This window comes from Callorhinus ursinus, unplaced genomic scaffold, assembly GCF_003265705.2.
Source record: "Callorhinus ursinus isolate GAN/ISIS: 27379988/994484 unplaced genomic scaffold, GSC_fseal_2.0 scaffold1, whole genome shotgun sequence".
NCBI classification, from domain to species: Eukaryota; Metazoa; Chordata; class Mammalia; order Carnivora; family Otariidae; genus Callorhinus; species Callorhinus ursinus.
The window spans coordinates 69,317,795-69,331,713 of NW_027397063.1; the positions used below are offsets into that span (position 1 = coordinate 69,317,795).

General features: G+C 42.0%; 1 protein-coding gene and 1 long non-coding RNA gene across 14 annotated transcripts in view; one reads left to right on the top strand and one right to left on the bottom strand.

The window, feature by feature from the left end:
- LPP (LIM domain containing preferred translocation partner in lipoma) overlaps positions 1-13,919 on the bottom strand; it is a 667,328-nt gene that overhangs the window by 337,646 nt on the left and 315,763 nt on the right. The gene's annotated exons all lie outside the window — the stretch shown is intronic.
- LOC141373301 (uncharacterized) overlaps positions 1-13,919 on the top strand; it is a 64,742-nt gene that overhangs the window by 782 nt on the left and 50,041 nt on the right. For both annotated transcript variants that reach the window (XR_012379140.1, XR_012379139.1), the window contains exon 2: positions 1,560-1,663. This is a non-coding gene — a long non-coding RNA (uncharacterized lncRNA). The remainder of the gene's footprint in view (positions 1-1,559; positions 1,664-13,919) is intronic.

A 13,919-nucleotide genomic window follows, 5' to 3' on the forward strand; every position in this document is an offset into this window, starting at 1 on the left:
TCAGTAAAGAGACAGAATTTAATCAGGTCTCCAACATCTGTACTTTAACTGCAGTAGAAAGTACATCAACTGCCCATGCTCTAAGTACTGATGGATATCTAACCACAGAGACTCAAAAGTCACCAAATCCTCCTGAGCTATACAATGAAACAGGTAATCACAGTGCTTAACGAGCCTGTACAGGTAAGGCTTCAGGTGGTATCCAGCCTCCTTATTCCCTCTTCCCACCAAACTGGGACTACTCCCCATTTTTAGTTTCTCCTATGAGGTTGACGTAATTCAGCAAGCCCCAGCCTAGTGCTGTGGGATTTTGCATGAAGAACCCCAGACCCTTGCTGCCCTGCCTGGTCTTCTGGTAAGAGCTCCCCTGCCATATTTCAATCCCCATCAGAGATTAGAACAGGTCTCTCTCTGTTGCGTCTCTATTTTATGCCTCCGTTCAAATCATGGAAGTCCTGCCACATCCTCCTCTGGTGATCCTCTTGGTCGTCTCCTCTACAGAACCTGTAGATGCAGGAACTGTCCTGCTACTCTCAATACTTTATGTTAGATCCCAGAGTCGACTGTCTTACAACCAACTTCACAGAACGGTACACACTTAGCGACATGTCTTCCTAACTTCCTATCACTGCAGCCTTACGATCACCTGCTCAAGGCCCAATCTGCTGGCGGGGGGGGGGGGGGTGCTCAGAGGAGCCCAGGAAGCATGCCTCAGATCTCCCCACCGAAGGGATGAAAGAAGAGAATACTCATCCTCACGCTATATTTCTCCACAGGTTTAGGGTTGCCATGGGTTATAAACCCCCGTACTCATGACAAGAAGTAGAATGGTGGCAGAAAATCATCACGGCAGAAAGTGAGAGACAGGTATTGGAGCTGAGGCGGGGTGCTGCCAGCTTATACCCGTGCAGTGGTGGGCGCCGGAGCAGTGGCTGGGGTATGCAGCTGGGAAGAGACGACAAGAGGCTGGATACCAATGGAGTCCAGTGACTGTGTCTTTTTGCTTGCTAACAGCTATAAAACCCCCATGAGCTAGCCATCCATAGGATATTATTTTCTGTAAGATACTATTTTCATTCATTCAATAAAAATGTATGTGACACAAGCTCACCAAACCACAATTGGGGCTTATTATAACTTGGAAAATCGTAATTCTTCGTGCCACTAGCAGATTTATAGGGTGATGACATCCCCATTGCAAAGATGTAAGAATAGACTTTAAAGCAGAGCCCAGAACCAAAGTGTATAGCATGGAAGGCTATTTCTAAGAGTCTGACTTGAAATGGGTGACGTTTTTGCCCACACACTGCTGATCCATGAACTACAGGTAATAGACAAGGAGGGACAGTATTGAGTTATGAAAGAGTATTCACTTGTATTTATTCATTCTTTATACCCAAAGGTCTTTATCTAAAAAAAAATTAAATTCACAGGAAAGATGAACTCCACCCACATACCTTCCCCCAGATTTATCAATAGCCAACACTCTGCCATACTTACTTGCTCTCGCACTATCTCTCTTCTAACAAATGCATTTATTTGTTCATTTGTTATTGTAGCTAAACCATTTGAAAGAAGTTGCAGAAACTTCCCCTCCATATACTTCAGCTTACATCTCCTAAGAACTCCTGGTACCATGATCACACCTGGACGTGTAACACAGGTATGGAATTTTTTTTTTTTTTTAAGGAGATTCCACCCTGAGCCCAACATGGGACTTGAATTCAGGACCCAGAGATCAAAACCTGAGCTGAGATCAAGAATTGGACGCTCAACTGACTGAGCCACTCAAGTGCCCGTGGGTGGGGAATTTTCTAATGCTCACACAAGCTCACATTCACCAGCAATCTCAGTAATGCCCTTTTTATTTATTGTTATTACTTCCCATCCAGAATCCAGTCAAAGATCACACGTTGAGATGACATGTCTTTTAGTCTCACCCCTCTGAGCCCCCTGCCAATTTTTGTCTTCCATGAAGCTAAGAATTCAGGCCAGGTGTCTTATAAAAAGTTCAACAATCTTGCTTTGTCTGATGACTAGAGGTGGATTAAAGCAAGTTGGACAAGAATATTATGTGCATGATGCTGTGTCCTTCCCACTGCATCACATCAGGAAGCTCAGGATAACAGTTTGGCTCGGTTTAGTGATATCAAATTTGATGACTTGATTAAGGAGGGGTCCACCAGATTTCTTCATCGTAAAAGTTGCTCTCTTCCCTTTTAAATCAATAAATTATCTGTGAGGTGACACTTTAAAACTCTGCTATTCTGCTCATAAAAACCCTTCCCCCAAAGGTTTTAGCATCCATAGATGGTCCTTGCCTGGACTGATTACTGCACTGGTGGCTGCAGAATGGAGAAAATGTTCATTATTACTGAATGGAAACAAGTGCATTCTGCTTAGCATAATCACAAGTTATTTGTTAAGTATTCATTTCCATTTTGAGGTAGGGGAGCAGGACAAACTGCAAAGTCCTCTGCTATGAAAAAACATCAAGAACTGCCTGATCAAACCAACATTGTTAAAAAGAGAGTTCCTCATCAGGCTGTTAAGAGAAACAAAGGATCAAGGGCAATGGTCTAGTTAATTAAGAACCACTGTCTGCCCTAGGAAGTTTACTTCCTAGAATTAGAGCCCATATCCAGTATCACACTCAAACCATGCATGGGCCTGACCTCATCCTCAGCAATGTCCAGAATCTTTGAGGTGGCCAAGCAATTACAATGACGCATCACAGAAGGGGGATCTGAAGAGCCAAGATTTTTCTGTGACTGCTCAAAAGCACACCTGAGAAAGAAACCAAATCATCAAAGAGAAAACTTGATGTTATAGGTACTAAATCTATGATATTTAAACCATGCTTCCCAAAGCTCAGGGAACTTGAGCAGACCCCATGTGTAACACCAAGGGAATCCCAACAGGACCCAAGCTTAGGCTTCCTTTTGTGATTCACTGGAAAAAAACATTCCCCAGATAGCTTAGAAATATAAAACTATCTCATCTCAGGAAACCCTAGAAGGCTGGGGACACAAACCAGTACATTCTTCCATATGCAATTTTGATTTTCTTTTCAGTGGAATTAAGTATTAATAACACAGCATGGATTTCACTTAATTTATTTTCTTTTATGGTCAGTGAAGTTCATTATTCCCTTATTTCTAAGGTTAATGAAAAAAACATGGCTGGTGATAACAAAAGGGATACAAAAAAAGCCATACGGTCTATTAAACAACAAAACTAAGTATCTATCTTTGATCATCTCTCTCTTTAACGAAGCCGAGAATATGATCAATGCATTTCTTTGTGATCATTTTGATTAAATCCCCCCACCACACAAAGAGCATGGCAAAGCCTCTGGAGTCAGCCTTGTAGGGGTTAGACGCCTGCAGCTGCCACCTTCCAGTTTGGTGACATTAAGCAGTCTACCTTAGCTCTCTGGGCCTTGGTTCCTCATGCTGCTGTTCTAAGGATTAAATGAGTTCCTATGTGCCAACTACTGCTCACATCTTAAGTATTCAATAAACATTACCTACTCAACTATTACCTGGACCACAGTCTCAAAATAAATGCTTTGGCTGACATGACACAGTCCTAGTGAGTATGTAAGTTTTAAAAGCATTTTGATTCAAAGTAAACCCAGCTGCCGGAGCTTCCGTTAAATGAGGCTCCTGTGCTTCTTAAACTATTGATGGTGCTAGGAATGAACTGTAAAGAACCCAATTCTAGATCAGGAGTTCTCAAACTGTAGTCTGTTGTAGAACCACCTGGAGAGCTTGTTGAAACACAGATTCCTGGATCCAACCCCCAGTGTTCTGGATTCTGTGTATCATCGGTGAGGCCCAAGAATTTACATTTCTAACAAGTTCTGAATCGATGCCGACATGTAGGTCTAAGGACCACATTGTGAGAACCACTGCTCTAAGTAGATTTCTAACACAATGAACACTTAAAAGGGTAATTCGGGGGGGGGGGAGGACCTTGAAAATACCAAGAGACAATCCAAATAATGGGTAAGAAAGATCTGGATAAAAATAAAATGGAGATTTATGGAGGGGCAGAGCAAGATGGCAGAGGAGTAGGAGACCTGGATTTCGTCTGCTCTCAGGAATTCAGCTGAATAGGGATCAAACCATTGTGAACACCTACAAACTCAACAGGAGATCAAAGATAAGAATAGCAACAACTCTCTGAACAGAAAAGCGACCACTTTCTGGAAGGTAGGACGTGCGGAGAAGTGAATCCGAGGTGATATTCGGGAGGATAGACGTTGGGGGAGGGGGCCTCCGACCGCCGCTTCTGGCAAGTGATAGAGCCGCGGAGCACAAAATCGGAACTTTTAGAAGTCGGCTCCGCTGAGGGACGTCGCTCCAGTGGCTAAGCGGGGGGTGGAACCTTTGCGGGACAGTGTGGTCTCAGGACCCTCGGGGTCACAGAAAGACCGGGGGTGCCTGAGTGCAGCAGAGCTCCCAAGTATCGGAGCGCGGAAGCCGGCTGCAGAGACAGAGCCGAGGCGCGGGCTCTCAGCTCGGGGTTGTCATAAACCATGATCCCCGGCACAGTCGGGCCACTGCTCCTCCAGCAGGGACCCAACAAGCGGCAGATGCGGGGAGACTCCCCTTCCTCCCCCAGGAGGAGCGGCGCGGGAGCGCGCCGCAGGGATCTGCTGCGTTTGGAGACTCCACACCGAGTCGGGTGCCAGAGATAGAAACGCTCGGTCACAGGCCGGCTGAGCACGCAGTGCGGCCGGAGACCGGGGAGACGGGAGTGACGGCTTTTCTCTGGGGGCGCACTGAGGAGCGGGGCCCTGAGTTCTCGGCTCCTCCAGGTGGAGATTGGGGGGCCACCATTTTCACTCTCGTCCTCCAAAGCTCTACCAAGAGCTTGCAGGGAACAAAAGCTCCCGAGAGCAAACCCAAGCAGATTGCTTAGTCCGGACAGGCAAGGGCGGGGCAATTCCGCCTCCGGCAAAGACATTTGGGAACCACGGCAACAGGCCCCTCCCCCAGATCAGCAGGGACAGCCAGCAAGCCAAGACCAAGTTTACCCATCAAGGAGAACGGGAGAACTCCAGCGCTAGGGGAATACTGCACATAGAATTCATGGCTTTTTTAACCATGATTCATTAGTTTTTCAAAGTTAATTTTTTCAACTTTTTTTTTTGAATTTTTCTTTTTCCCTTTTTCAGTGAATGTCTTACCAATCCCTTTTTGAAAAAAAAACATTTTTATTTTTCATTTTTAGAGTCATATTCTATCCCTTCATAGTAGTTACCCTTATTTTTGGCATATATATATAACTTGTTCTCTCTTTAAAATTTTGAGATACAGTTTCTTCTAACAGATCAAAATATACCCTAAATCACTAGTGTATGGCTTTGTTCTAGTCTCCTGCCTGATCACATTTTTTTTTTTTTTTTTTTTTTTTTTTAATTGTTCTTCTTTCTTTTTTCAAACTTCTTATCTTATCAATTCCTTTTATAAAATCTTTTATAATTTTCATCTTTACATTCATCTTCCATCCCTTCATCGTATCAACCCTTAGATTGTACATATATAAGTCTTTCTTTCTTTAAACTTTTAGGAGGCACTTTCTTCTAACAGACCAAAATACACCCAAAATCTAGTGTGTGGCACTGATCTATGCACTAGCCTGATCATATTTGACCATATTCTTTTTTTTTTGTTCTGTTTTTGTTTGTTTTTATCTTTTTCTTTTTCTTTTTTTTTTCCTCTTCTTTCTTTTCTATTTTCTCTTTCTTTTTTCTTTCTTTCCCTTTCTTTTCCCCTGGTTTCAGGTCTTTTCTGATTGGGGACATTGTTAACCTGTTAGCATTTTGTTTTCTCATTCATCTATCCTCCTCTGGACAAAATGACAAGATGAAAAAAATCACCTCAGCAAAAAGAATAAGAGGTAGTACCGTCTGCCAGGGACCTACTCAATATGGACATTAGTACGATGTCGGACCTAGAGTTCAGAATCATGATTTTAAAGATACTACCTGGGCTTGAAAAAAGCGTGGAAGTTATTAGAGAAACCCTTCCTGGAGAAATAAAAGAATTAAAATCTAACCAAATTGAAAACAAAAAGGCTATTATTTAAGTGCAATCAAAAATGGGGGCACTAACTGCTAGGATAAATGAGGCAGAAGAGAGAATCAGCGATATAGAAGACCAAATGATGGAAAATAAAGAAGCAGAGAAAAACAGAGATAAACAACTATTGGAATACGAGGGCAGAATTCGAGAGATAAGCGATACGATAAGACGAAACAACATTAGAATAACTGGGATCCCAGAAGAAGAAGAAAGAGGGGGGGGGAAGAAGGTATATTGGAGCAAATTATAGCAGAGAACTTCTGTAATGTGGGGAAGGAAACAGGCATCAAAATCCAGGAGGCACAGAGAACCCATCTTCAAAATCAATAAAAATAGGTCAACACCCCAACATCTAACAGTAAAACTTACGAGTCTCAGAGACAAAGAGAAAATCTTGAAAGCGGCTCGGGAGAAGAGATATGTAACCTACAATGTTAGACACATTAGACTGGGAACAGACCTATCCACAGAGACCTGGCAGGCCAGAAAGGACTGGCATGATATCTTCAGAGCACTAAACGAGAAAAATATGCAGCCAAGAATACTATATCCAGCTAGGCTGTCATTGAAAACTGAAGGAGAGATAAAAATCTTCCAGGACAAACAAAAGCCAGAAGAATTTGCAAACACGAAACCAGCCCTCCAAGAAATATTGAAAGGGGTCCTCTAAGCAAAGAGAGAGCCTAAAAGCAGCATAGACCAGAAAGGAACACAGACAATATACAGTAAAAGTCACCTTACAGGCAATACAATGACACTAAATTCGTATCTTTCCATAGTTACCCTGAATGTAAATGGGCTAAATGCTCCAATCAAAAGACACAGGATGGATTGAAAAACAAGACCCATCAATAGGCTGTCTGCAAGAGACTCATTTTAGACCCAAAGACACCCCCAGATTGAAAGTGAGGGGCTGGAAAACCATTTACCATGCTAATGGACACCAAAAGAAAGCTGGGGTGGCAATCCTTATATCAGACAAATTTGATTTTAAAACAGAGACTGTAATAAGAGATGAGGAAGGACACTATATCCTACTTAAAGGGTCTATCCACCAAGAAGATCTAACAACTGTAAATATCTATGACCCTAACGTGGGAGCAGCCAATTAAATAAGGCAATTAATAACAAAAGCGAAGAAACACACTGACAACAATACAATAATAGTGGGGGACTTTAACACCCCCCTCACTGAAATGGACAGATCATCTAAGCAAAAGATCAACAAGGAAATAAAGACTTTAAATGACACACTGGACCAAATGGACTTCACAGACTTATTCAGAACATTCCATCCCAAAGCAACGGAATACACATTCTTCTCTAGTACCCATGGAACATTCTCCAGAATAGATCACATCCTAGGTCACAAATCAGGTCTCAGCCGGTACCAAAAGATTGGGATTATTCCCTGCATATTTTCAGACCACAGTGCTTTGAAACTAGAACTCAATCACAAGAGGAAAGTTGGAATGAACTCAAATACGTGGAGGCTAAAGAGCATCCTACTAAAGAATGAATGGGTCAACCAGGAAATAAAAGAAGAATTAAAAAAATTCATGGAAACCAATGAAAATGAAAACACAACTGTCCAAAATCTTTGGGATACAGCAAAGGCAGTCCTGAGAGGAAAGTATATAGCAATACAAGCCTTTCTCAAGAAAGAAGAAAGGTCTCAAATACACAACCTAACCCTACACCTAAAGGAGCTGGAGAAAGAACAGCAAATAAAGCCTCAACCCAGCAGGAGAAGAGAAATCATAAAGATCAGAGCAGAAATCAATGAAATGGAAACCAAAAGAACAGCAGAACAGATCAACGGAAATAGGAGCTGGTTCTTTGAAAGAATTAACAAGATTGATAAACCCCTGGCCAGACTGATCAAAAAGAAAAGAGAAATGACCCAAATCAACAAAATCATGAATGAAAGAAAAGAGATCACAACCAACACCAAAGACAAACAATTATAAGAACATATTATGAGCAACTCTATGCCAGCAAATTAGATAACCTGGAAGAAATGGATGCATTCCTAGAGATGTATCAACTACCAAAATTGAACCAGGAAGAAATAGAAAACCTAAACAGACCTATAACCACTAAGGAAATTGAAGCAGTCATCAAAATCTCCCAACAAACAAAAGCCCAGGGCCAGATGGCTTCCCAGGGGAATTCTATCAGACATTTCAAGAAGAATTAATACCTATTCTCCTGAAACTGTTCCAAAAAATAGAAATGGAAGGAAAACTTCCAAACTCATTTTATGAGGCCACCATTACCTTGATCCCAAAACCAGACAAAGACCCCATCAAAATGGAGAATGACAGACCAATATCCTTGATGAGCATGGATGCAAAAATTCTCACCAAAATACTAGCCAATAGGATCCAACAGTACATTAGAAGGATTATTCACCACGACCAAGTGGGATTCATCCCTGGGCTGCAAGTTTGGTTCAACATCCGCAAAGCAATCAACGTGATAAAATACATTAACAAAAGAAAGAACAAGAATCATATGATCCTCTCAATAGATGCAGAAAAAGCATTTGACAAAGTACAGCATCCTTTCTTGATCAAAACTCTTCAGAGTATAGGGATAGAGGGTTCATACCTCAATATCCTAAAAGCCATCTATGAAAAACCTACAGCGAATATCATTCTCATTGGGGAAAAGCTGAGTGCTTTCCCCCTAAGGTAAGGAACGCAGCAGGGATGTCCACTCTCACCACTGCTATTCAACATAGTATTAGAAGTCCTAGCCACAGCAATCAGACAACAAAAAGAAATCAAAGGCATCCAAATCGGCAAAGAGGAAGTCAAACTTTCACTCTTTGCAGATGATATGATACTTTATGTGGAAAACCCAAAAGAATCCACCCCAAAACTGCTAGAACTCACACAGGAATTCAGTAAGGTGGCAGGATATAAAATCAATGCACAGAAATCAGTGGCATTCCTATACACCAACAACAAAACAGAAGAAAGAGAAATGAAGGAGTCGATCCCATGTACAATTGCACCCAAAACCATAAGATACCTAGGAATAAATCTAACCAAAGAGGCAAAGGATCTGTACTCAGAAAACTATAAAATACTCATGAAAGAAATTGAGGAAGACACAAAGAAATGGAAAAACGTTCCATGCTCATGGATTGGAAGAACAAACATTGTGAAGATGTCAATGCTACCTAGAGCAATCTACACATTCAATGCAATCCCCATCAAAATACCATCCACTTTTTTCAGAGAAACGGAACAAATAATCCTAAAATTTGTATGGGAACCAGAAGAGACCCCGAATAGCCAGAGGAATGTTGTAAAAGAAAAGCAAAGCTGGCGGCATCACAATTCCGGACTTCCAGCTCTATTACAAAGCTGTCATCATCAAGACAGTATGGTACTGGCACAAAAACAGACACATAGATCAGTGGAATAGAACCGAGAGCCCAGAAATGGACCCTCAACTCTATGGTCAACTCATCTTTGACAAAGCAGGAAAGAATGTCCAATGGAAAAAAGACAGTCTCTTCTGAACCATGAGAGACAATGGACTCTGAGAAACGGACTGGGGGTTCTAGAGGGGAGGGGGTGGGGGGATGGGTTAGCCTGGTGATGGTATTAAGGAGGGCACATTCTGCGTGAAGCACTGGGTGTTATGCACAAACAATGAATCATGGAACACTACATCAAAAACTAAGGATGTATGGTGATTAACAGAACAATAAAAAAATTTTTAAAAAAACGATGCTAATCAGACCAACCTTGCAAAAAAAAAAAAAAAGTCTCTTCAACAAATGATGTTGGGAAAATTGGACAGCCACATGCAGAAGAATGAAACTGGACCATTTCCTTACACCACACACAAAAATAGACTCCAAATGGCTGAAAGACCTAAACGTGAGACAGGAGTCCATCCAAATCCTAAAGGAGAACACAGGCAGCAATCTCTTCGACCTCAGCCGCAGCAACTTCTTCCTAGAAACATCGCCAAAGGCAAGGGAAGCAAGAGCAAAAATGAACTCTTGAGATTTCATCAAGATAAAAAGCTTTTGCACAGCAAAAGGAACAGTCCACCAAACCAAAAGACAACCGACGCAATGGGAGAAAGTATTTGCAAATGACATATCAGATAAAGGGCTAGTATCCAAAATCTATAAAGACCTTATCCAACTCAACACCCAAAGAACAAATAATCCAATCAAGAAATGGGCAGAAGACAGGAACAGACATTTTTCCAAAGAAGACATCCAAATGGCCAACAGACACATGAAAAAGTGCTCAATATCGCTTGGCATCAGGGAAATCCAAACCAAAACCTCAATGAGATACCACCTCACACTGGTCAGAATGGCTAAAATTAACCAGTCAGGAAACGACAGATGTTGGCGGGGATGCGGAGAAAGGGGAACCCTCCTACACTGTTGGTGGGAATGCAAGTTGGTGCAACCACTCTGGAAAACAGTATGGAGGCTCCTCAAAAAAAAAAAATAGAGCTACCATACGATCCAGCAATTTCCACTACTGGGTATTTACCCCAAAGATACAAATGTAGGGATCCGAAGCGGTACGTGCACCCGAATGTTTATAGCAGCAATGTCCACAATAGCCAAACTGTGGAAAGAGCCAAGGTGTCCATCGACAGATGAATGGATAAAGAAGATGTGGTATATATACAGGATGGAATATTATGCAGCCATCAAAAGGAAGGAGAGCTTGCCTTTTGCAAGGACGTGTATGGAACTGGAGGGTGTTATGCTGAGTGAAATAAGTCAATCAGAGAAAGACATGTATCATATGACCTCACTGATATGAGGAATTCTTAATCTCAGGAAACAAGCTGAGTTTTGCTGGAGTGGTGGGGGGGTGGGAGGGATGGGGTGGCTGGGTGATAGACATTGGGGAGGGTATGTGCTATGGCGAGTGCTGTGAATTGTGCAAGACTGTTGAATCACAGATCTATACCTCTGAAACAAATAATGCAATATATGTTAAGAAAAAAAAAAAAAGAAGAAGAAGATAGCAGGAGCGGAAGAATGAAGGGGGGGAAATCGGAGGGGGAGAGCAACCATGAGAGACGATGGACTCTGAAAAACAAACTGAGGGTTCTGGAGGGGAGGGGGTGGGGGGATGGGTTAGCCTGGTGATGGGTATTAAAGAGGGCACGTTCTGCGTGGAGCACTGGGTGTTATGCACAAACAATGAATCATGGAACACTACATCAAAAACTAATGATGTAATGTATGGTGATTAACATAACAATAAAAAATAAAAATAAAAATAAAAAAATAAAATGGAAACAGTAACACTGCTTCTTACCATCCCCCATGCTATCTAATAATGCAAGTTCCCTTATCACACTGATTCTGATAATGTTGAGTCAACAGGCAGCATACAGTAGTGAAAATTACAGAAAATATGACCTATTTTATCTAATAAAAATGTCACTTTATTGAAGAGACACAAAATGTTGGAAGAGGGGGAAAGAAATGCTTTAATTCATGTTTGTATACTCTCCTTCCCACTCATTTTAGCTGAAGGGCTTACTTTCTGAAACCCATCCACCTTACCAAATGTACTCTCCTCCAAGAAGACATTACTGATAACCTAATGACTTGATAACTGGCTCTCCTTTGTCTAATTCTGTGTGATAGCCAATAGTCATAGGGTAAATCTCACCCGTTGATTTGTGCAAATGGCTCTCCCATGCTCTCCCATGCTGCTCTATGAAAGGTTTGTGCTAAGTAGCATGCAGGCTTGATCCCTAACCTCAAGGAGTTTATAGTCTACGGGATAATGTTACTTTCGTATCTGCCTAGTAATATCAAATGCACTATGTTCTTTGAGATCCTTTGTAAAACCATATGGAAGAGACAAGAGATTTAAAAACAAAAGCAATCCCCTTCCCTAAGAAGCTTACTATCCAATGGCTATTCAACTTTTCTAATGTGCTAAACTAGTCCAAACTCCAGTCTCTTTAGCAACTAAAAAGATTCATCTGCCCAAAAGTTAAGGACAGTGGTGAGAAGTGCCACAAAAAGCTATCTTTGGGGCAAACTCTGTTGCGTTCAAAATAGAGACAACATTTCTATGATTCAAAAGATAATAACAGCTTGGCAATCGGGAACATGGTATTGAAGAAACAGAAAGTAGGGTAACAATAGGAGAAAATGAGAGTTTTCCATGGGTCTCGTATACTTGAAGCAAAAACATCAAGATAAAACCTAAACACTAGACCCGATCCATACCTCAATTTTTTTCCTTCGCATTCCATATCATCTCATAGTTTTCAGTACAAACATACCCAAAGTTGATCATGTTTGGCCAACGCACATCTCTTTAAAGGAAACAGTCCTGCCACTATCCCTTGGTCCCAAAAGATCCATATTCTGGACCATGTAACTCCGCTTCAAATCACTGCGACCCACAGAAGCAAGGCTGGTCACCTGACCAAAAGTCCATGAACAGGCTGGTGAACCTAACCTTTGGCCAATGACAAAAAGATGAGCAAGGCTAATAAACCTCCTTCCCTTCTAAATTTGAGCGAAGACACATGTCACAAAACCACCATGAGGATGAACTGTGGTCATGAGAAGCCAAGAAGATCATGGTCATGGCTAATTACTAATAGTCAAAACACACAAGGAGTTAAGAAGCCAATTACTAGGGGCAGGTGGGGAATAACAGACATGCCAATAATGGAGAGGCAGAGGATCGAAGAGGGAGGAGTGGGAGGGAGGGGAGAGGAATGAAAAGCAAAGAGAGATGGCCCTCGCCCTGAGCCTTCCGCTGCCAGATCCCACCCACACGGATTCTTGAGATAAACTCCTTTACATGGAGATACTCTGTGGGGTCTCCATTCTCCTCTCAGCCTGACCGAGGCAGCCAGCACAAGACCCACTCACTCAAAGAACGACAGCGGGAAGCCAGGTCTACCTGTGACACCATAAGGACCGATTTTCCCTTCCTAAAGTTGCGTCTTCCAGGTCCTCTTTTACTTTGTTTTCAATTCTCTCACTGGGTCTATAATGACATTTCACAACTTGCCCGTCATGATCGTTGTTGCCCACCTGCAACCAGATCTAAACCCACCCGAGACAGGCCACTTCAGAGTTCAAGCTAGCTCAGTAAGTAGGAGCAGGGGCATGGTAAAGTGGTCTCTGCCACAGTACACACGAGCAGCCTCGCTTCTCATGGCTCTATGCATGTCAGAAAGCAAAAACAACAAAATACCAAAAAAATGTACTTTTCACTGTATTTACTTACACTCAATTATTGCTACTGAATTCCACTCTCATGAAATAAAAATAATATTCTTAAAGTAGCTCCTTACAATTAAAATAAAGATCAACCTGCATGACAATAGCTCTATAATCACATGGAAAAATACATTATCTATCCATCAATAAAATGCAAATCGTAATAACCACAATCAGATTATTTGACAGTAAAATAAACACTTGCCACATCTTTTTAAAGCAGATGAACCCTCTGCTGAAGACGACATTATACACAGAGCCCCATCACTCACGCAGATAAAAACAGAGCAGCTCTGGCTCATGTGCAACAGGGGAAGTCTGGGGTTCCACCCAGGGGGGCCTCCCCATTGCCTCCAGTAACGTCCCCTGAAGCAGCTACAAAAGATAGTGGAAAAATCACTGCGGCAGATGTTCTAGGCAAGCTACAGATGAAGAAACCGGATCCTTAAGAGCCACCTTGCCAGTCAGCCTACATACATAGCTTAGCAAACATTATACCAAGCTGCCTTTTCTACACCGTGTGTGTGTGTGTGTGTGTGTGTGTGTGTGTGTGTGTGTGTGTGTGT